Genomic DNA, 22,556 nt, shown 5'->3' with positions numbered 1-22,556 from the left:
ATAGAAGCAGTTATCTGGACTTATGTCACAGAGGAGCATAGTTTTTGGCAAAGATGGTGGTTGTGAAGCTGCTGTTAGAAGGGCCAATGCTTATCTGAAGCTGTGAGCCACTTATTCTGGTAAGATATGCCTCCTCTCCTTAAGGAAACTCAAATCAAGAACTCGTGTAAAAATATTGAAGGGAGATTTTACTCTACCATCAGTTTTCGCATTACTGAATGGCTGTTACTCCATAGTGGAGGCCTGAGAGGTGCCTAGAAGCACCTCTCTTTAACTTACCACAGTCTAAAAGTAGTATGGTCAAATACTTTTTTTTTTTTTTTTTTTTGGCTATTACCAGCACATAGTTTTAAACCCATTAGAAAAACAAATAGGAGGAAAGTGCACATTTGGTATTACACAACATTTATAAATCCAGAGGCAAATTAGTGTGATATTTTTGAATGCTTTTTTAGAGGCAGGGTGAGGATGGATAATCAGTATGAGTCAACTTTAAGGAGTGTTTGAGTTGGAAGAGTTAAGGACTGTGATTTTTAACAGAGATGGTTCACCCAAGCCAAATTTCTCTTATTTAGGGAAATAGCTATTCTAAATCTGTTAAATATATATGAATGATACATTCATTGCTATTGCTGTAACATCAAAATATAGGCAGAATGAATCAAAATAACTTTTATTTTTTTTATATTCTTGTGTTCTTAATCTTAGTAGTCTCAAGAGATTTCTGTTTTAATGAGAAGCAATTTGCACTTAACTGTCAGCATCAAAGCAATGAAATATAAAATGTTTCTGTCCAGTGCATCAGCTCAATGGAACAGATTGCTTGCATGCTTTCTGTAGAACTTGATGTTCATGCTTTCTTTTTCCCTCTGAGGTGCAACAGTTAGAGACAGACCTTATGACAGTTACTACATATATTTCATTAGGCTATTTGAAGTACTTCGGAGCAAAGTGAGAAAATAACCTGTTATTTCAGGTCAAGTATCAGTCTCTAAGGCTAGGGGAACACTTTCTATAGATTTCTGTGAGAATTAGAGAATGTTATCATTTTATAGGTTAATTTTTCTTTCCTTATAAGAAAGCCATGAAGTGTTGTTTATAATCTTTTTGTTGAGTGCAGGGAAGAAAGGATTCTGTTTCAGAAATAAGACTCTTGTTGAAGGTAGTGTGTAATGACGGCATCTCATGGGCTGTTGTCAGTCTTCCTGCAGGGTTCTTACTTGATATGAAAGATACATTGTGACTAAAAACTAGTTGTAAGGCCCACTGTTTTATTTTCCTTTGTTTAAAAGCCAGGCAAGAATGCCTCTGACCCATCTACTAGAATAGTGTGTAAAGTGTGTTTGGCTCTTTTTCCTGTGCCATGTGTTTATTGCCCTTCAGGCTAGGAGCAATGTGCTAGTAATTCTCGGAAGAGTAACAGTAGCAATCCTAGAACCAGAAAAGCCATGTTCAGGAAAAGCAAACTATAGAGCAAGTTGATTTAATTGTATTCTTTTGTATTCTAGCTGTAGCAGAACAATGATCTCGGAAAATAATTGTGTCCCTGTGGACAGCTGTGACCTACATCTCCAGATCTGTGTACGTAGCAGTGATATGTTTGGAATAGATATGCAGCATTTAGTGTTGTGCCATAGGTGTTACGGGATTTGTGTGATAGTATCTGTAAGGCAATAGAGTTTTAGTGTCCATGGTGAAACCTTCTAAGCATCTGTTATTTATCTTTCATGGAGTCACTCTAGAAACCTGGATGTGCGCATGTGGAAGCTGCAGTCTCAGTCCAATAAAACTGAAAAGCATAACCTTAGCCCAGCTGTCCTGTAATGGGCTCAGAACTTCAACCACCTCAGACAGCGAGCAGGAGCTAAATGCCATTCATCATGGTGGAGCTCATGTTTGTAGCGTGCTTTGCATCAAGTTAGCAGGATATCCATCAGGCTGCTGTAGTGATAGGTGAAAGTGTTGATACATGTGAGAAAACAGGGGCAAAACAACATATTTGTAATGTGAAATGTTTAGTATTTGCTGATAGTAACTCATCTCTGTTTAAAATGGGTGAAAGTGAGTGCCATCTTCATATTTTATTGTGGACTGAAGAAAATAATGAAGTAAGCAACAAAAACTACTTTTGGCTTACTTCCAGAATAGTCTGGAGGTGTTGCAGGAAATCATGCTACATGAAATAGAGCACTGGGGACTGTGTCCACCATAGATGTTGACAGAGGAAGGTTGGCTTAGTCTTCTTTTATTTTGTATTATAGAATTTAATATGTCCAAAAAGAGAAGACTGGTGCTACCCAAACTTATTTTGAGGATATTCAACTGCAGAATCCAGCATCATGGGGAAGCAACTTTCTAATAAATTGGCGTAGAGCTCTGGAGTTCTCTTTTCCCTTTTGCCACTGGGAACTTTTAATTTCTCACAACTGTTGTCCAGAATGCATGTCCAGGGGCAGAGCTGAACACAGCTGTGCATTGCTGCATATGTATGTCAGAAAATAACATCCTTGCATGATAATGAAGGGGGGGGGGGGGGGGGGGGAAAGAACGCACTCACACAAAACAGGCTATGCTGTCACTGTCTATTCTGCATGTATGTGTGTATACATATTTTTCTTTAATTATAAATTTTTCAGGCTTGCAAGTCCAAATTTTGGCTGCAGTTATATAAAAGAACTCTAGCTGATGGCAAAATATATTTGCCAAAATAAACTTTTATTTTAAATTAAGTCAGTCTAAACAGATGTTGACAGACTAAAATCACCAAAAAGAATGCCTACCCAATTACTTTGCATGGAAGTGTCATCTAGTTGAGCAATGGAAGTCTGGAGATGTCTCATACAAAAAAAGAACTTCTTGAGCAATGTTAGAAGCATATTCATGCAAACCTCTAGAGGGACAGTGTGTTTTTCTGTAATAATTAAATATATCTAAATTTATACATACAAGAAGCCCATTCATTTGAGAGCTTAATCCTGTGTCATCTAAGTTTAGGGAGGTTTTTCAGGTTGATTTCATCACAGTCAGGATCAGACCCATCCATGTGTCTTTGTTTCTGCACATAGTCACACATATAATTGACACTCCTGTCTTTAAGGCCCTACCCTGTCTCTAAAGGCAATCCATCTTGAATGCCATGTTTTATTAAGTTACTTTTTTATTATATATCTTTTTGTTTGCTTTACCTCCATGGGCTACTTGCTTTTCTGTTCCACCATCAGCAGAGAGATTAATATTGCTTAAGATGAACTGCTGCAGGAAGAGAGAAAATTGAGTATGTTGCTGTCCCTCTGCTTTTCTCTTTATCGCTCTGACTCTGACACCCTGAATACATTCTGTGTTTCTCGAAGAAATATGAGTAGTGAAATGTGAAGACTTGGTATGTTTGTCCAGATTTTCGGACTGCTGGGGCAGCCTGATTGGAGCTGGAGGCTGGGCTGTGCCACATCTAGGAGTATCATACTTACCAAGTGTGCACATGCAAGCTAGGCCTATGGCTTTGAGAGCAGTGGCTCTAGGAAGTGTCTACCCTACTCAATATGTGCTTGGCAAAGTCCCACACATTGAAAACACTTAAACTGCTGCATGTGAGCTTTCCCTCCTGTGGTTAAATCCTGGAGGGATGTGTGGGCATCTCCCCATCTGCCAAGAGAGTGCTTGTTTGCTCAAAAGCAATGGTGTAGCAGAATTACTATGATGAGTCATAGCTAAGTGTCCTGGGATAAATTCAAGCCACACAGGGTACAGTGTGCTCCTTTCAAATTAAAAAAAAAAAACAAAAAACAAAACAACCAAACAAAAAACCAAACAAAAAAACCAAACAAAACCCCCCAACAAACAAACAAACAAAACCAACCAACCCCAAATCAGCTGCCTAAATGGGTAACTGTTGAAAAGTCATTTCTTCAGAGGCTTCAGGGGATAAAATCTTATCTTGGATTCACAGACCTTATAGTGCTTATAGTAAAGAATGCCTGCACTAAGTATAAGAGCTAACAAGTTGAGTTCTATGATGTTATCATTAAACATTCTTAAACATTCTATCAGCAAACCTCTGATGGGATGTAACTCATCTCTTTGCCTGGAAAGAGTGAAAAAAAAAAATCAACTATTTAATTAGATCTTCTGTAATGTCAGCTAAAGCTGGAATTTTTTTTCTGAGATTTTTGTCTAGGTAACATTTCCAGTAGATTCTGTTGGCAAAAGCTGACTTCTTTTCATAGTCTGAATTCATGGGGGCTGAGTTCTGCTGGATTTGGTTGTATTGGACAGTGTGGGAAACCAGCCTGACGCAGGGGATATGGCCAATGCTGTAGAATGTTTTAGCTCTAATGTACTCCGGGGTTGCTTTTTAGTCAGCATATAGCCTGTTCCTGCTTGAGGAGAAGGGATTAAGAACTGAGAAATGTAAGAAAAGTAATAAAGACTAAGGATTTTCCCACTTAGTGCCCAGTTTCTGAAACCAGGCAAAGAACTGGATAGATGAGTAATTAATTTTTCAGCCTTCAGTAAACCTACAGTGAAGACTGGCATTAGAAAGCATCCTGCCCTTTTGTGTTTTAAGATGTGTGTCAGTGTTTTTTGAAAAACAGTTTTGCCTCATTTGATATAAAGAACTTCCTGCTTGCTGTTTCTGTCCTTAAATTTTTCCTTTCCTCTCCAGGGGTGAGTAATAGCTCTGTGCTGAGTAAAAGGGGAAGGTGTTGTTTGGTAAAGCATAGAATTGTAATCAAGGAGCTGTCAGTAACTAAATACTGGTGTATTAACTGACTATTACTTCTAAGTTGTTTGTGGGTTTTTTTGTTGTTGTTGTTGTTTTTTGTTTTTTTTTTTTAATGTCTGGGAGCAGCAGGGGAGTGATAATTTTTATTTTCTGTTCTATATTGGGGAGAGAATTGAGCAGAAATTTGGCTTGGGGCAGTGACCCTTCCAATAGCCTGTAACTGGACAAAAAGACAAGCTGAAGCACCCAAAACTTCAGGTTGTGCATTGCCGAATGCTAGTTCTCATGCCACTGCCTCTCTGGGCAGCAGGGAAGATAATAAACTTCTCTCCGGGTTCTTTTTAGTGATAATACTTGGTTGTTAGGGTATTTCAGCTCAGTGTGATGATAAAAGGGAACAAAGAAGCAAAACAAGTGACCAGAGAGACACTTTTTTTCTAATTCGGGAAGTAAACTAAATTGATCCATTGTTTTCTGTCAAACTGTGAAGAGGAAGAAGATGGAGGGAATCAGAAAAAAAAAGTCCCACTGTTCTTTAGTTCCACATGCTGCTGAAAGTACAAGTATTCCTGTTCTAGATAGCAGCTGGATGTGGTACAGGACAGCATGTTAGGTGAGGAACAAGTACAGTGTTCTCACTTTGAAAATGTTTTTTCATTAGAGATGCACAATATATATCCGGCCATATCCAAAGCAAGCTAAACTTGAAAACTTCACTGTCGCTAAGCTTAGAGCATTAATGCTTGGATAAAAACAATAGTACGTATTTGTTCCTTTTGGATGTTTTGACAGTTGTTTTTGTTCAGTGTTTTTTTGTTTGTGTGTTTGTTTTGGTTTTCCAAGAACAATTTTGACATTAATTGTTTCTTGATCACACATTACTGGATGCTTGTCGTGGTTTGAGCCTGGTTGGCAGCTAAATGCCATGCAGCTGCTCACCCACCCTCCCCCCAACTTGGGAATGGGGAGGGAATGGGAGGGACAAAGGGAGACTCACGGGTTGAGATAAAAACAGTTTAATAACAGTAATAGAATAATATGCTGACAGCAGTATCAACGGGTAATGTACAAGACAGTTGCTTACCACTCGCTGACCGACACCCGCCTGCTCCCGGCCGGCGATCCCAAACACAAAGGCACCACAGCCGCACTCCCAGAAGTGGCAGCCCCTCCCGGCCCACTCCTGCCTTTATATAGTGAGCATAACGTCACGTGACATGGAACATCGGCCAATCTGGGCCCAGCTGTGCTCCCCCCGCCCCCGCACACAGGTGAGGGCACTGGGACCTGGGGTGCCCCTGGGGTCTCAGGGTGCTGCAGCACTCCTCCAGCTACCAAAACGAACAGGAACTCTATTCCAGCCCAAACCAGGACAATGCTTAATCAATGTACTGGACAAAATGTAATCTTTCAACAGTGCTGCATATTTTATAGCTAGATTTAATGGTAAAACTTTCTCTGCTTCTCAGATGCATAGCCTTCCCCAAATAAAAAATGAAGACAGAATCCAGAAAATATCTGTACATAGTCTGTTGGTTCAACATAGCCAAATTGTTTATCAAACAATACCTGATCTCCTCTGTGAGTCACTAATAAGGAGTTTAATATTGAAAATTTGATCTATTTTTATTGAGTCTGTAGTTACCATAGTATGGTCTGATCTTGCTTTGACAAAAATAACTCATTGGTTTAAATCAAAGTACTAATGGTCATAATTATGGTTTAAGCATTGTCTACAGAGATTTATCAAGCTGGCACTGATGTTGAACAGATAAGGTTATGTAGCCCTAGTAGCTAGTTTGGGTTGAATGTGTTTTGTTTTTTCAGTCTGATTAATTGACAGCCTTTCATAATCGACTCACCATCTTGTGAGCTGAGGTATAGTAAAATCTGAAAACATGAAGATTAATTTGCTTGAAGATCCTCAGATTTTGAATGCCAGGCTTAAATTCTCTCTTTTAATGACTAAAACATTGTATTTAGGAATCAATTTTTTTTGTTGTTAGGCTCGTGTGTTAATTAGCTTTTTTTTTCTTGTAGTAGGATTATAAACTTGATTAAGTCCACATTATCCAATTCATTATTATATCAGACTAGATGAACTATTAAAACTAAATTATGAAGGTAAAGACTGATTTAGGGACTGATTACCACTGAACAGTGGTTTTATAGCATCTCTTATCTAAATTAGAGAAACACTCTTTTTTGTAGTTTTGAGTAACTATTTTTCATTGCCTTTTGGAGGAGGGAGGAATGTAAAGGAAGAAGCATACTATCTTTATCAACTGGTCTTGAAATGCATAGTGCTCTGCAATGTTCCTGGCCCCTGAACTATCAGTTGCAAAACTAGCTCTACACCTAATTTTGTGCTGCTTAGTCAGGTTACCATCGTTTCTTCTCTAAACTGATGAGCAAACAGAGAAGAGCCAGTCTGCTATTGCAGAAGGAGTTGAATTTCTGATCAGTATGCTCAGTAAAGAACTTGTTTATCCCTTTGTGGATAGGGAAAATCTTCCCCTGCTGGCAGTGGCTTAGAGTTCCTTTCAGAAAGCAACAGGAAAATAGAAACCCGCTGAAAAATATTGCATATTTGAACTCAGGGATTTTTTTCTTTCTGAGTTCATATGTATAGAAGCTCTTCATGAATCAAAACCCCTGTATCATTACATAGACTTTTTTTCTTTTGCCTCTTATCAGATATTTATGTGCTCTTACTTTTTATTGTATGCATTTATATGAAAAAGCTCTTAACCAAAGAAAACAATTTTGTTATTAGAGCGCTTTCCTTCTCTTATGCACATTTTGAAACACACTCCAATCTTTATTTGACCGTGTCATGGTTTGACCCTGATCGTCAGTCAAACACCATGCAGCTGCTTACCTATCTTCGTCTTCCTGGGACTGGAGGAGGGAATTGGAGGGGTAAAGGGAGACTCGTAGGTAGTATGACTGCTCACCACCTGCTGACCGCTACCCAGCCCATTCCCAGCTAGTGATCCCAAAATACCAAGATTCTGCAATTGCAGTCGTGGAAGCGAGAGAGAATGCCCTCCGTCCTGGCCACCCCTCCTCTGTATACTGAGGTGTGTATATATACACACACTATATATGAGGAATGCAAGTTTCTAATTTGGACACCTGTGTTAGTTAGCTGCCGTATTAGATGGGACTAATGTTCCCTGAAAAGATTAAGTTGTGTGCGTGGTTAATCATGCATGCATCCATGGCAGAAACCTGGATGAATTCCACGTAGCCTCATTCCTAGACCTGTAGTTTGTCCAAACTCTGAAGGAGAGGATTCCTAGGGTATGGTATTGATCTTTGTAGACCATTGTTTCCAAAGGCAGGCTTTCAGTCCTTTTCTGTGCCATGCATTCATTTAATAGCAGCGTGTGCTCTTATATTCTTCAATGAATCAGTGTTGAAAACTTCCATCCATCTAGCATGAGAAATCAGTTAATCTTTTGCAACAATGTTCACATAATGGGGCCAGTTTTCCTCTTAATGTGTTTGGTAACCCCATTAATGTTAGTAGGAGTTACATGTGCACACAAGGAATAATGGTCTCCAACATCCCTATGACAACTGCTAATTCAGTGTGACCGATGTATAATTTCTGCTTCAAGTCTGAAGCAGTCTTTGGACCATTAAGTTAGTCTTACAGCTGTGTTCAGGAATTGCTTTGTTGCAAATTCAAGTAAGGATGTAGGAATTTTAGCAGGTTTGTGTTTAGTTGATTAAGAGTTTAAAAAAATTAAGATGGTAGTAATAAACTGTTCAGATTAATGTTCTACTTGCTGCAATAGAATATGTGAACTGAGTATATTAATCTTAACTAAAACAACTAAAGTTTAATCAAAATTTCTAGCCTTTATGACTAAAGACTGATGGACACCTTTAAAGAATTCTTAGTGATAAAAACTTAAGTCTTTATGCAAAGTTGTATCATAGAGAAGGGAGCACATTTTATTATACACTTAACTTTGGCGTGCTGGCAAGATGGGAGTAGGAAACTATAACTAGTCTTTTAACAGTTCATAGTGTTTTATGGATGAGTAAAATAACTTATTTTATGAGCCCATAGATGAAAATATTCCTTAATAATTTTCTTTCTATGTACAGTGAGAATTGGGCACCTAATGTCATTAGGAGATATTTTGGAATTCCAGAGCTGTCTGGCTGTCCAGTCTTTGTTTTAATCTCTTGGTCTCGGATGTGTTGTGAATTTGAGTTCCAGTGGCAATTAATGCATTGAAGGGGATGGGGGGGAAGTATTGTAATTTCAATCACTAGGGTTCATTTTAATGGCATGTTCCTTTGTATTTCCACAGTGAGGATAATAATAGAAGCTCACAACTGTTTTCCTGCTAACTACCTATCTTGTAGTGTCTCTTCACCTAGAAGTCTTTCCATGTCTTTATATGGTTTTGAGTTTCTTCAGCTTCTGCTCTTAGATAGCATTCTCAAGCTGAACACAGTAATCCAGAAGAAAATGTACCTTTCAGTAGTAAAATATTTGACATCACCACCGCCTTTGAAAGACAATGTTTTGTTTGCTATTTCAAAGGCTCCTGCAAACTGAGCAGAATGTATCTCTCACTTTGAATTCTTACGACTTTGTAAAAGCTGTTAGTTACTAAAAGTAGCAGTTTATTTCTTTTTGAGCCAATTGAAATGTCCCACATCTGCTAACTGGTTCTATGTTTTTTGGAACAGTGTTGTTATGCCTTCGCACAGATGCAAAGAATATAGTAGCAGCATGCAGTTCAGCAGAAGTCAGTAATGCAGATGGGTATATTTTCACTACTGTTGGTTCATATACTAAATGAACAAGTCTTATGTCTTGCAGTAATAATGGTAATGCAAGGGTAATTCTCTCTTAAAGAAAGCTGAGATGTCACTCACTACTAGATTATTGCCCATGTCCAGAATTGACTGTTCCAGGTGCTCACTATCATTGCAGATAGGCAGTTGTTTTCTTCCACAAGTTCTAAATTTTGTACTGAAAGACTTTTCTCTGTTCGTTGGGATCCAGTGGATTAGGAAGTTTGCCATGGCATTGCTCAAAAAAAGTTTACTGTGCTAATCAGCTCCTCAAATGTCAGCTAACAGTATGGTCACTGTCGAAAATCAAAACTTTCCCTCTAGGAACATTGAGTATTTATAAATCAGTAGCACTTACTGTGTCCTTATGTATAATAGTACTGACACTTTAACCGTTCCAGTTGATTTAAAAAAAATTAAAAATTGAAAAGTCACATCACCTTCACGTGTCACAAACAACTTCCAGACCCTTTGTACATGCCAGAAAGGTTATTTAGAATTGGGAGATGTTGCTCATCTTCATAGCTCTATAAATAGAGATCTATGAAGCATGTTCAGTTGCATCAGTAACACTGTGTTTATAGGTCTAGGCTTTTTATCAGCAGGGTATACCTTTGCAATATTCTGTAATGCCTAACCTTGTTAATGTGAAGCATTTTGTTAGTGAAGTACAGCTGTAGTCACGTACTAGTGAAGTGTTCTAAGTCAGATACGCTGAGAGATATTTGAAGTGATCCTGTTTCTCACCAGTAAGCAGCAAAGGCATTGCAGATCTGCTGTGAGTTTCAGTACAGAAGTGTCATGCCTTAGTGAATTAGTGATTCTGTTCTGTGCCAGATTTTACCGCAGAATTAACTCCAGAACATCTGTAGAACAAATCTTACTTGCTGTGTAAAAAATGTGTTGCTAATTGTGTGGGTGGCATTTCTCAGTCTGCTTGGGAGTGCCAGGAACCATATTGTATTATTTTTAAAGGCTTTGAAGGCTGATAACAATCTGTCTGTAACTGTAAAATAATAATCTGATGTAATGACAAGAGGAATAAACTTCCCAACTGACTTGATAGAAAAATGTGTTCTTGTTGAGTAGATATTTCCAGAGTTAACAAGTAATAAAAGTAATTGGCTGGCAAGAAATGCTGCTAATTTCAGTGACATTTAATAATAACAACAACTTTAAAAATCAAATTAATTAGGAAACAGCTAACCTCTCTGGGTCCCAGTCTCACAGGTCAGGAGGAAGAAACCAGCCTGATTTCTTCCCCCACCCTGGTTCTGCCCTGGCCTGCAGTGTATGTGCATCCAACAGTGCAGGATTCAGCAGTGAAAATGCTGATGATTTGACCTGTATAACTGTAAGAGGGGGAAGCAACAACTCACAGGAACCCTAATTTTAACTACCATTAGCTACAATTACTCAAAAATAGTTGGGATTTTTTTTTTTTTTTTTAAGTTTTCCTTAATTTCTAGTTCAAGTTAAATCTTCTGAAGTATTCATAACTCAAGTCTGTCCTTCCTGCCTTTTCAGCTGGCCTCTGTGTGTGTGGTTTTATTTACTTATTTTAAGCTTTCATTTAACATCTAGAGTTAAAGAAGATTTTCCTAGGCCTTCAAATAAATATTTTTTCTGTGGTTTGCTGTATGTTGAATTACTTTGTAAAAATAGAATAATAAGAGGTTTTTAATCAGAAACCTTCCAGATGTTATAGAGCTACCATCAAAGTATCATTAAGGGCTATTGCTCCTGTAGCAATCTTAAAAGATGACTAGAGGAGTTTTTCTTCTAAGGGATGATTGACTGTGTCTTTACTTACTTTACTAGACAGATAGAGTTTCTGAAAAGATTTCTATTGATCTATAAGCATAAATGTCTCATTATATTTGCATGCAAGATGCAACTTCATGTTGTCTGTCCATTCATATCTAGTCTCTAATGATCTGGCAGACTGATATTGGCAGTAATAAGAATGCTAAAAGTTGGGCTTAGCATTTACATTCAGGATCAGTCATATTTTTTTTTTTTTTTTCTAAATGACATTAGAAGGAATCTAATCTGCTTTTCTGTTGTATATGGTTTAAATTATGGTATATAACTTGTCTTTAACAGCATTGCCCCAGTTTCCATGTTTTCTGTAGTGAGACTTTAAAGTGGATCCTTCATGGTATTGAAGTTGAAGGTATGGAGTAGAAATAAAGTTGTTTTATGAAGGTGATGTATCTAACATAGACCAATGAAGATGGATTAGATACCTCATTCCACAATTTGCTTCATCCTCTCTCTCTCCCTCCCTCCTTCCCTTTGTCCTTCCATCCTCCCCCCACCCCCTTCAGAGTGTCTGTGGTCCTCTAAGGAACTTTCTGCAATCAGTGAGGTGTAGAACTGTGGATAGGCTGAAGGAAAAAGTATGACAGGTGATGAAAACATCAAATTAAGTCAAGGAGATGTACATACAGCAAATGTTGCACAGGAAACTATCCATTCACAAAGTTAAGGATTCACCAGATTTTCATTTATGCTCATTTTGTCTACTAAATTATATGAATTCTGTGTTTTCATCATTCTCTATAGAACAGCTCTTTTCCATCAAAATTTGGAAGTATGCTATTTGGGCTGGATTTATGTGACCAGACATGGGACAGAACTGTGCACTATTCTGCACATAGCACACATGAACAGATACTAGATGAAACATCAGAAAAAACTGAATGTGTGGTGGGGGTTCACTGGGAAGTTTAGCCTAGTGCCTTCTTTTATTCAGCAATTTATCACTAGCTCTTCATAAAATTAGAATGAAAATGATAGCCTTGGGATTTTGTTATACTTTGGTACATCATTCCTTTAACTGCTAATTAACTGCATCAAGTTCTTCAACCCTACATGTACTTCTTAAAGATGATTTGGACTGCAGAATGTCTTGCCGAATTTATTTGCTGTTTAAATGTTGTTGTCTCCTACAAGCTTTCTTTTATAGAGCTTTGAGGACCAAACTGAAGTTTGGAAACTTTAGATACTCTACAAAGTCATAGATGTCATATAATATTTTTATGAATCTTTTCATCAAAGTATTAAAAAACCCCAACTACCCCTCTAAAAAAAAAACAAAAACAAAAAACCAAACAACAAAAAAAAACCCGAACCAACCAAAAACTCCTCACTATAGTCTGACAGTCTTCTATGGAGTCTCACAGAAGAGAATTTTCTCCTTATTTACTATATAGGAGAGAGAAGTTATTAGAGTTTCATCTGCCGAAGTTGTTTATACAGAACTCTTAAAAAAAGGTCCAGAAGAATAAACCTTAATGTTCTTATCTTTTGGGGAATAAGCTTTCCACCTGGAACTCACCTAATATCCTTTCTGGAATCTCTGTAACTCGTTGCAGGCTCAGAGCATATGGGAGTGTTAGAACTGAAATTGAAGAATAATACGCATTGTAGATGGCTTAAATATATGTTGGTTTCTCTTTGTAGATAGCTTTGTGCCATAGGAAGGCAAAAGTGTGAGAGATGGTAGGAGAGAAGGTGAGGACTTGAGTTGGGGCTGTGAGTCTGATGAGAACCCCCAAAAAGGCTGGGGATCTGGGCAAGGATTTATGCAACTAATGTCTATAATGGCTATAATGTAGTAAGTGACTGAAGTAGCTGTTAATGTGTTACCCGCTGACTTTTTTAAAAAACTGTAGACAGAATGCACTATCTGTGACAGGGACCTTTTTCCTGTCAATACCAACAGTAGAATGTCTTAGAGGTCGTGAAAAGTTTATGGTAGATAATGATACTTACATTTTTACTTTTAAATGCTTATCTTTTCAAGATATTTTCCAAAAAACTTCTTAAGAATCATGAGCGGGCCTGTATTTAGATTCCCTGTTTTCTTTATACAGACTGGTAATGAATCTCCTCTTGTTCAAATTATTTAACTCCTGTGTAATTGCTGCATTTAGAAAATAGGAATTACAGGGCTCTGTGGGATACAGTCTTCATCTATATGGTTGCTGTTACTGCTGCAGTACTATGGGAAAGCAAAATGCTTCACTATAAAGAAGCCCTGCTGAGAAAAAGCAACCTGGAGGCTTGTTCAGTGGCATTCTACAAGGGGAAACAAGCATTTCTCCCTCTCTGTGCAACTCTGCATTTTGAGAGCTAAAGATACATAGCCAGGATAAAACAACTATGCTTTGAACAGCAGAATAAAGCAAGGCAAGATAATCTGGAACTAAACTAGTAAAATGAACTTTATTTATACCTGAACATAGGTGATTTTAGCCCTATTTCTAACTTAAATGTCCCCTAGACTCTTTCTTCTCTTTAAGCATATGCATAAGTCCTGAGTAATTAGTAATTATTTTTTGTCTCTAGACTTCTTGTTTTGTTTTTTTTGGGGGGGGGGGGGATGGGGTGGGGTGGGTGGGTAGAGGTAAAACCAACATCATTACCATGTATATATAATATTTAAGTTCAGAATATATATGTAAAATTATATATATTGTAAAAATAAAATATATACATTATAAAAAGGTAAAAAGATAACTTTGAAAAAGTGAAAAATATCAGGTTCATAAATTGTCAACTATTTATTTTATGACTGCAATACATTCCATAATAAATCTAAGTTTGTGAATTGGAATATATAAAATGTTCTCAAATAATTTGCAGTGATTAATGTCAACACATTTGTGTTGTAATAATTTACTGTTATATAGAGTCTTCTCATTTTGAACTATTTCTCCTTCAATTACTGCACTGCCATCATTTTTAGTATGTGTGTGTGCCTGTTAGAAATATAATTTTTCATATCACTAATGGTTAACAAAAATATTAGCAGTAATTTTGATCAATGGTAAATACATGACTTTTTTGAATTGTAAACTTGTTTTATTATCCCATAACACCAGCCACAATGAAACTGAAAAGTAAACTAAATGTGCAACCCAAATATTGTTTCCATGAAAGAAAATGGAATTCTACTGCCCTAACGTTAATGGAAATTGGATGTGTGGTTTCTGTGCTTTAGAGGATGTTATACCAACATGGTGCATCTGTGTAAACTCCATAAATCTATTAGGAGGAAACTAATTCTGTATACTAGCTCTTCAAAGTCCAGGGTCCTCAGAAGTATAGCAAAGCATTTAAGTAACACTGTATGGATATTGCTGTTCTGCTATGGCTACCAGTTAGCCAAACTAAAGCTAACTTGGGTAGTCAGCAAATGTTGCAGTCAAACTCTTCATGGTGACTTAAGTATACGTCAGTGAACATATTTGGGACTGTCAGTTTCATAACTGCAATTACTATAAACTTACCATGAGAGAGAGAAAACAGCAAGAGAAATGATTTCTCGTTGCTTTGGATGTTTGTATCCATGCAAGGTTGAGATTTTAGTAGTATTTTATTACCAGTGTGTAAAATGATGCCAATCATACCTCACCATTTATTTTTGGATTACAAAGTTCAGTACCCACTGAAGTTGTTTTCTGCTTAGATACAACTAACCAAATCACAGTGCTCTTGCTCTTCTCTCTGTCTCTGTTTAGCCAAGTGTTCAATTTTGGTATATACCTGGAAAGTTCAGTTCTCTTTCTAAGGTCTTGTGAACTCAAATCAGCTTTATATATATTTTAGTAGTACACATTTTGTAGAGCTGTATCTGAGTTTTCTCCCCATTCCATTACTATTGCAGCATGCTTGCTTTTGACAGAATTTAAATCAATATCTATATTATTAGGAATACCATTTCTTTACTTGAAGAGCACAGATTACTCTGCCCAGCTGGAATGCAAAATGTTTCTTTTTGAATTTAATAAGTTTACAAACTCCCTTTGATATGTATAACTCTTTCAGGGGAGATGAACCCTTGTTCTACAGTGTTGTCTTTCCTCCCTAGATATAACAGAAAAGGGAAGCGAGGAGCCAGCCTTCCTTCTTGCTTTCTTCCTTTTATTTACTAACCATAAAAAGCTACTTAATGCTTCATCTCTGCCTCTTTACCACGAGTGGATTTGTGTTATAAATTCTTATTTATTGCAGTAGCTTTTAGTGTAGCTTTTAATGTGTGTGCAAGGTGAGAGTGTGGAATCTAGTTTCAGTAAATTTACCTTAGATCCATGAGACTGCTCTGTGCCTTTCAACCCTCTCTGTGGGTATTTCCACACATCCAGTTCACAGGTCATGCCTAGAATGCTTGCTACAGTACAAAAGCCTTTGCCATCTGCCTTCTGATTACAGCAGAGTTTTTTAAGCGATCAAGCTGACGTAACAAGCTTATTTAGGGTTCTGTTCTTTATCAGATTATGGGCAACAGCTCATATACCCTTCTTACACCTTCATTTAACTGGGGCTCAGGATAATTAAGAATACATTCTCTTTCACACCATCCCCAAAGACAGGGTTTTTGAAGACATTTCTGAAGTGTGCAAAACCATACTTGGTCACATCAGATGTGATTGTGATAGCGTTGTAAGTAATTTCAATGCTGAGTAGATCAATACAGCACTCCTTTGCCTAACTGGCAGGTGAAGGCCAAAGTTTGTCTTTTTCCAAGCAAATACCTACAAGTGTTCATACTGGTCATGTTCCACTGTGACATTTTGTCAGCATTACATGAGTAGAATTATTGCCCTACACTTGCAGAGATGTTCTGCTTCTGTTTTTACCTGCCTATAAAGACAAGAGTATTACCTGCTTCCATCCTCAGAGGGCAAGAACACCTAAGGCAATATTTTGGGTCGGTGGTACTGAAGAAATGAGTTTGATCATACCAGAATAGTTTTGAGCTCAAACCAATTTGCTTTGTTTGTGATCAGTTCTGCCTCTGACCCAGAGCAACATAAGACAGGTGATGAGAGACAATACAGTGGTAGTGCTTTATGTGAACAGAGAGGGAGAAACCCCGGATCATTTTCACCATGACAGGAACCTGTTTACTTACAGAGTCATGTAATGCTGACTGATGTAGAACATCAGTTGTGAAGATATTCCTTTTCTTCTGTTTCTTCACCATGTGTCCATGTATGGTCACAGAAAAGATACGTTTTATGGGAAATGTCAGGCATAGGCATGCTTCCCTTCTCTAGAAGCCTGGGAATTTAAGATCTCTGAATGACTTTGCAGTCTCGGGGTTCCTGATCTTTGTGGACTACTGCGTACCTGCATTCTAATTAAAAGAGGGGGTAGATGTTCAGATGAGAAATTGCAGTATTCATTGCATCTCTTTGGGCTAAAGAATTTTGGTTCTTGAATCTGTTAAGACTGTTGTTATTGGAGATACTGCCACTTCCATGGAGGCAGAACATGATGTCCCCAAAGTATACGAACATTTCACCTAGATCCAGTGTCTCTATGTTTTCACACTTCCTCCAGGACTTTGACTGTTAGACATGTTTATTTTCCCATAATGGTAGCATAAAAGAAAGTTTTGCTAGTGGCAAGGAAAGATTAATGAAGAAACTTCAAGCCTCAATAGGAGAGCCTCTGCCTGCATGGGTCTAGGCACCCTTTTCTTTGCTAAGCCCCTCAGACTTTTGCTAAGATTATATCTGGCTTTGCCTGAAATAAAGAGAACCGGTCACTTCTTTTGCAGCAGCCATATAAATAAATTTCTGATTCTATATCACCAGTTGGCCAACTTAGAGACTTCTGGTTAAACCGTGGTTTGATCCCTGAGCCTATATAGCTTCTGTGACTACTTTTAGAGTATCTTCAGTCCTGAGAGCTCTAGAGTAGCAACCTGAGGGTCTCTTCACATATTGACAAATGGCTTTCCTTTGCAGGGTGAATGGACTAGAGCTCTTTTGGCAAAACTCTGCCAAATTGTTCTATCTTTTATAGAACTCTCACTGTCTGGGAATCACCTGTAGGAAAATCTGTATAGACAATTGTATTAAGGAAGAAAAAAAGTTTCTCTTTTTGCAGTTATGGTTCTGAGTGTGTTATCCATACATTTCACAGTTTATATTGCTTTGCTACATTTAAAGAATGCTGGACTTTGCATTGGTGAAGAAACCAAGGAACTGTTCTGCTCATGACTTTTTGCTTTTGGGAGGAACTTGAGAGCACAGCAAAGAACTTTTCTTGCCTATGTGATTTTCAATCATGAGCATAAAGAGTTTCTTTAAGGAGAATAGAGGACAGGAGGGGCAAACAATGACAGTTCATTTTATGCAGGCCTAAACCAGTATTGGAAAAAACTGTTGTGGTTTTTGCCTGTTATGGTTTGCATGCCAAAAGCTAGTAGCTCATTGAATTTGCAGGAAAAGGCTATATATGGAACAGTTGGGAACATTTTCAAATGCTTTAATTTCTATTCTCCTCATTAGCTGCAAAAGGAAGTATTTTTCAAAGGTAAGGTGAAATTGTTTTGGGGATTTCAACAATATTTTATACTGGTGTTGGGGTTCTAACAGAGAACTAGAATGTAAGTAACTGATCTGTTTTTCATATAATTTCATGATATGTAATGCATATCTGCAAAACTGTCCTCACATGCCACCAGAGGTACTTCTCCAGATGTGCTGTGTTGGTGCAAAACATATTACAAAACTTTGTTTACATCTGGTTAAAGATTTAATGTTGCTATGCCTGTCACTGATTGCGTGTCATCTTTAGTAGGCTGATTTCAGGTGAGAATTATCCGTGTTTCTAGATAAGGAGGCTTTTATTGAATAGATACTCCTGTAAATATGGGGTTTGTTTTGTTTTGTTTTGTTTTGTTTTTCCCCTTCTATCCCACATATTTTGCCTAGATCTTGGTCTTGCATGTTTCTATTTTTGCATCATGATAAGTGGAAAAGGGGAATGCTCAGTTCTAGAGGTGTATTCCTCAGTGACTTTCCTTTTCAGATCTAGTGTTACTGGAAGAGTGGAAGTGAAAGACTGCTTTGGTGTGGGAGAGGTAGTTCTAAGTAAGTGAGAGAGAATACACCCGTGTGTGTACCGAGGTGGCTGGAACCAGGTTATCTGAGAAGTTGCTGTAGGCTGAAGTAAACTTTACTGTCATCCCTTGACCAAATAACGGCAAGTATCAAGATAGAAGGCGTGAAAAGCAGTAATTTAGAATAACATACCCTCCTTGCAGAGGGCAGAACTAGGCATGGTCGTTCCCAGCGCTAGGATGGATACGGAAAGGAAGCAACTCCCACCTCCCGTCCGTGGGCCCACCAGGGGCGGAGGAGCGCTCGCGTTGCAGGGGCGGCTGCGGCCGCTCTTCCCGGGCCCTGCGCTGCCCCCTGCTTCTCCCGTCACCTTCTCCGGCTGGAGACAGCGAGGCCGAGCTGGGAAAAAGGGCGGGCGAGGGGGGCGGGCGACTCCGGGCCGCGACTGTGCCGGGGGGCTCGGCGCGGCGGGGCCCGGTGCCGCGGGGGCGGGCGCGGCGCGGCGCGGCGCGGCGCGGGGCGGGGCGGAGCGCGGCTCTCCGGGCCGCTGCGGGCAGCCGGGGGGAGGGCCCTGCGGCCGGTGACTTCATGGGAAGGAGGCGGCGGCGGGAGGTGGGTCTCGCTCGCCGTCTCCCGGTGCCGGCTGCAGGGCGGGCGAGAGGCGGCCGCTCCGCCGGGCAGCGCGGGCGGGGGGGACAGCGGTGACGGAAGGCGGCAGCTGGGGGGGACGGCAGCTCCGGGTTGACTCCCCCCTCCCCCCTCCCCGGCCGGGGGAAGATGGAGCTCGGTTAGTGAGGGCTTGCGGGAGGAGCAGCGGGAGCAGGTAAGAGCTGCTTCTCCCTCCCTCTCCTCTCCCCGGCTGGGAGCGGGGCCGGGGCAGGCCAGCGCAGCGGCCGGGCCGGTGCCGATCAGGCAGGTGGCACAGGTGGGCCCGGCCCGCAGCGCTGTCCTTGCCTGCGGCTGCCCGCTCCGCCCCGCCTGCAGAACTTCCCGCTGTGCGGAGCTGCGGACAGCCGGAGGGCAAAGCCCTCGGCCGTAGCCGGTAAGGGCAAAGCCCGGCGTTTACGAACACCTCCCGCCCCGTGCCGCGGGTTTTCGTGGTGGGGATGCGGGCAGGTCTGCCGGCTTTGCCCCCGCCCCGTCTTCCCCCAGCTCATTGATGAGCTCCGGGAAGGGCTTCTGCATTGCAGACTCTCGCCCTAGCTTCGCTCCTGCTTTTGCGGCTTTATCTGATAAAAGGAGCCTGCTCCTGGCCGGGTGGTCCGGTGCTGCTCGGGCAAGAGGCCGGTTTGATCAGGTGGTATCTCCTTTCGTGGTTCCTGGACTCTATCAGGACATTTGGGGGATTGACCTCATTCCGGTAAATATTACATGTACATATGATATCTGTTCTCTCTCTGAAAGAGCTACAAAAGGGAATCTGTCAGGGTCTGTGTGAATGACGATCATTTGAAGTTCACAGGATGCGATATAGTGCAGTGAGATATAATGTGCATATAAAACATAATGCAGTGAGGCACACGACTTTACATAATCTGAATTTAAAAAGCTCCCTACGCTTACCCTGGAGGTTGTAGGAATATGTCTGTTCTAAGCTCTTTCTAGAGGTTTGTTAAGTATCTATCTGACATAAAGATGCAGAGCCCCTTGTGAGCCAGTGCTGAAAAGAAAAGAATAAATTGTTGACTACTTCTGCGGTTGTTCTGCCACAATAAGTTCCTCATCACTGGCCAGTATCATGCACACACAGTGATACTCATGGCTATGTTGGCATACAGAGCTCCACATTGCAAGAGGGAATGGTCTCTTCTGTTGTCCCTTCAATGCCTCTTTAAGTTGACCAACTAAAACACCATCACATTTTAACAAACTGTCCCTAAGCCTGAATAGTGCCTCAATTTCTAGCATACAGATATAAAGTTAATATAAACAGAAAGAAACCTTTCACACTTTTCATTTGACCTTCAGTGTCTCAGAAAAATACTTGAAACTGATGATCAGGGCAAGTATTTTGCAACGGGCTAGTGCAAAATATGTTGCTGCATGCAACATACGCAACTCGGATCACATCTAGGATAGCACACAGTCAGTGTTCTGAGCTCTATATCCAAAGGAAACTAATGTCTGGTATATTTGGCCCACATTTTAACTCAGTCCTTACAGATGACATTGACTTTAAAAAAGGTTGCTATGGCACAGATTTAAAGCAAGGTATATTAAGTTTCTGGAATTGAAAGTGCTGTTGGTAGGAAAAGTGTTTTTTTGTTATTTGTAATCTGTTGAGGCTGGTTCTGGCTCTGTTTTCTGCTGTTGGTGTGAACTGACGAAATGGTCTCCCTTCTGTGGATGAAGGCCAGATTTTGCTCAGGTGTGTATGTGCTGCTCACACAGGGGCAAGCTAGTTTCCCCACTTGAATCTGGAATAGAGCTGAATATCAATGCATACCTTCCTCTGGGATACTTTCTATTACAAGACTGTATGTTTTCGATAACACTGTAATATTGGTTGTGGTGTGGAGGAGAGAACCAGGGTGGGCTGTGTATGCCCACACAGCAGAAATGATAGTATGACGTGGAATAGAAATGACACTTTCGTGAATCTTGCTCTTTTGTGACATTATGTTTTTATGTTTGAAGTCTGCAAGAAGCTCAGTCATCTTCAGGAAAGCTTAATTCATGTATATTATCTGTTAAGAGTATAAGGCTGGGTAGGAATCAGGTCTAATAGACTAATAATTTGCTATACATATAGTGCAAAAAATAACTGAACAATGGCTTAATCATAATGCATCTATTCTTGGGAAAAGTAGTTTTTTTGCAAATGGGTTCTAGAAGATTTTAGTCTTGGTTTACCAATACAAATCAAGTAAGTATGATATTGGCTGGACGTTACATACTCTGGGTAAGCGTGGAGTGAGCAGGTGGGCAGGTAACTTAGTCCTTTCTTAAGAAGCCTATGTCTGCATCTATCATTGCTCCAGGCACATCTCCCCTAGTGTCATATTGACAGACTCAGCAGAAAGGCCGGTGACTGAAGAGACTTTCAGTGAATTGGACTTCAGGCCAGCAATTTTGTAGAGCTGTATACATGCAGGTGTATGAACACTGAATCAGATCTTACCAAAGCTAATCATCGCCATAGTTCCCTTTCGTGTTACTTATTAAAAAAATAGAGAATCTTTGTTTTAATTAGCCATAGTACTGTGTGTAGAACATATAATTTTAATTTAAAAGTATATGTTTTAGATTTAATTAGTGTGTTTTCATGTCATTTAGAATCTTGTATGAGTTTATGATATCATAACTGTGTTATTTGGGGAAAAAATGGTATTTTATTAAGTTTTTTATTTGCTGCATGGTCACATAAGAACTTTAAAAAGATGTAGATCATCTTGTTGTCGCGTATTATTTAGCTCATTATTGCCTTTAGACACAGCAACTTCTGTAGTCTTAATAGGAGATCAACACTGGCAAGATGTTCCCACGTAGTTATGTATTGCTGGAGAGAAAGTTGGAGTTGAAAGATGGAGAGGACTAAAGGAACTAGCAGAATACTTGTCAACAGATAGTCTAGACCTCAGGTATTACTGTGTTCAATGAAGTTTCCTTCTGTTTAATATAGTGTGCATTCCCCAAAACATCATGAAATCTGAATTGCCTTTTGACTTGAATGTCATAAAATATTTTGGGTCTCATATTAAACAAAAATTAAACAGAAACTTTCAATTATGGAAATGGCAAGTCCTTACAATATTAAGTGCAACTGTTATTAAATTGAGGATTGAAAGAAGTAATAAAGGCTTCTTGTTGGAGATTTAGTAGTCTACTGGTTCATTTGTAGTTGAATGCGCACTGCACAGCCGTGCAAATGCATTCATAGATATTTAGACCAAAGCATAGAGGTAAATGGCATGTGGACCTTCTGAATAAATAAATCAGTGTTACCGTAATGAAAAAACTGAGAGATGAACCTGGCTGCTTAGATGGTCTGCAAATTCAGCAGTGTAGTCTTATGCAAGAGTAGAAGTTTACCAGTTCAAGTGTGATATAAATGTTGCATAGATGTTACACTGCATCTTCCTGTATTTCTTTATTGTTGGTTTCCTAAGACAAAGCATGACACAAAACTGAGGAAGTTGAGT

At 39.5% G+C, this 22,556-nt stretch overlaps 1 protein-coding gene across 8 annotated transcripts in view; it reads left to right on the top strand.

The window, feature by feature from the left end:
- The window catches only part of OTUD7A (OTU deubiquitinase 7A), a 201,551-nt gene that overhangs the window by 30,715 nt on the left and 148,280 nt on the right, over nucleotides 1–22,556 (top strand). For 6 of the 8 annotated variants that reach the window (XM_032990300.2, XM_032990305.2, XM_032990304.2 and 3 more), the window contains exon 1: nucleotides 19,039–19,237. The exons of 1 other annotated variant lie outside the window; for it this stretch is intronic. The gene's annotated coding sequence lies outside the window, so the exon portion shown is untranslated. Of the gene's footprint in view, nucleotides 1–19,038; nucleotides 19,238–19,719; nucleotides 19,775–22,556 lie in introns of those variants that run through there. One more of the 8 variants, XM_032990303.2, reaches the window with a different exon arrangement.

This window comes from Tyto alba, unplaced genomic scaffold (genome assembly GCF_018691265.1).
Source record: "Tyto alba isolate M040663 unplaced genomic scaffold, T.alba_DEE_v4.0 Super-Scaffold_41, whole genome shotgun sequence".
In the NCBI taxonomy this organism is placed as follows: Eukaryota; Metazoa; Chordata; class Aves; order Strigiformes; family Tytonidae; genus Tyto; species Tyto alba.
This window is presented reverse-complemented; position numbering and strand designations above follow the sequence as displayed.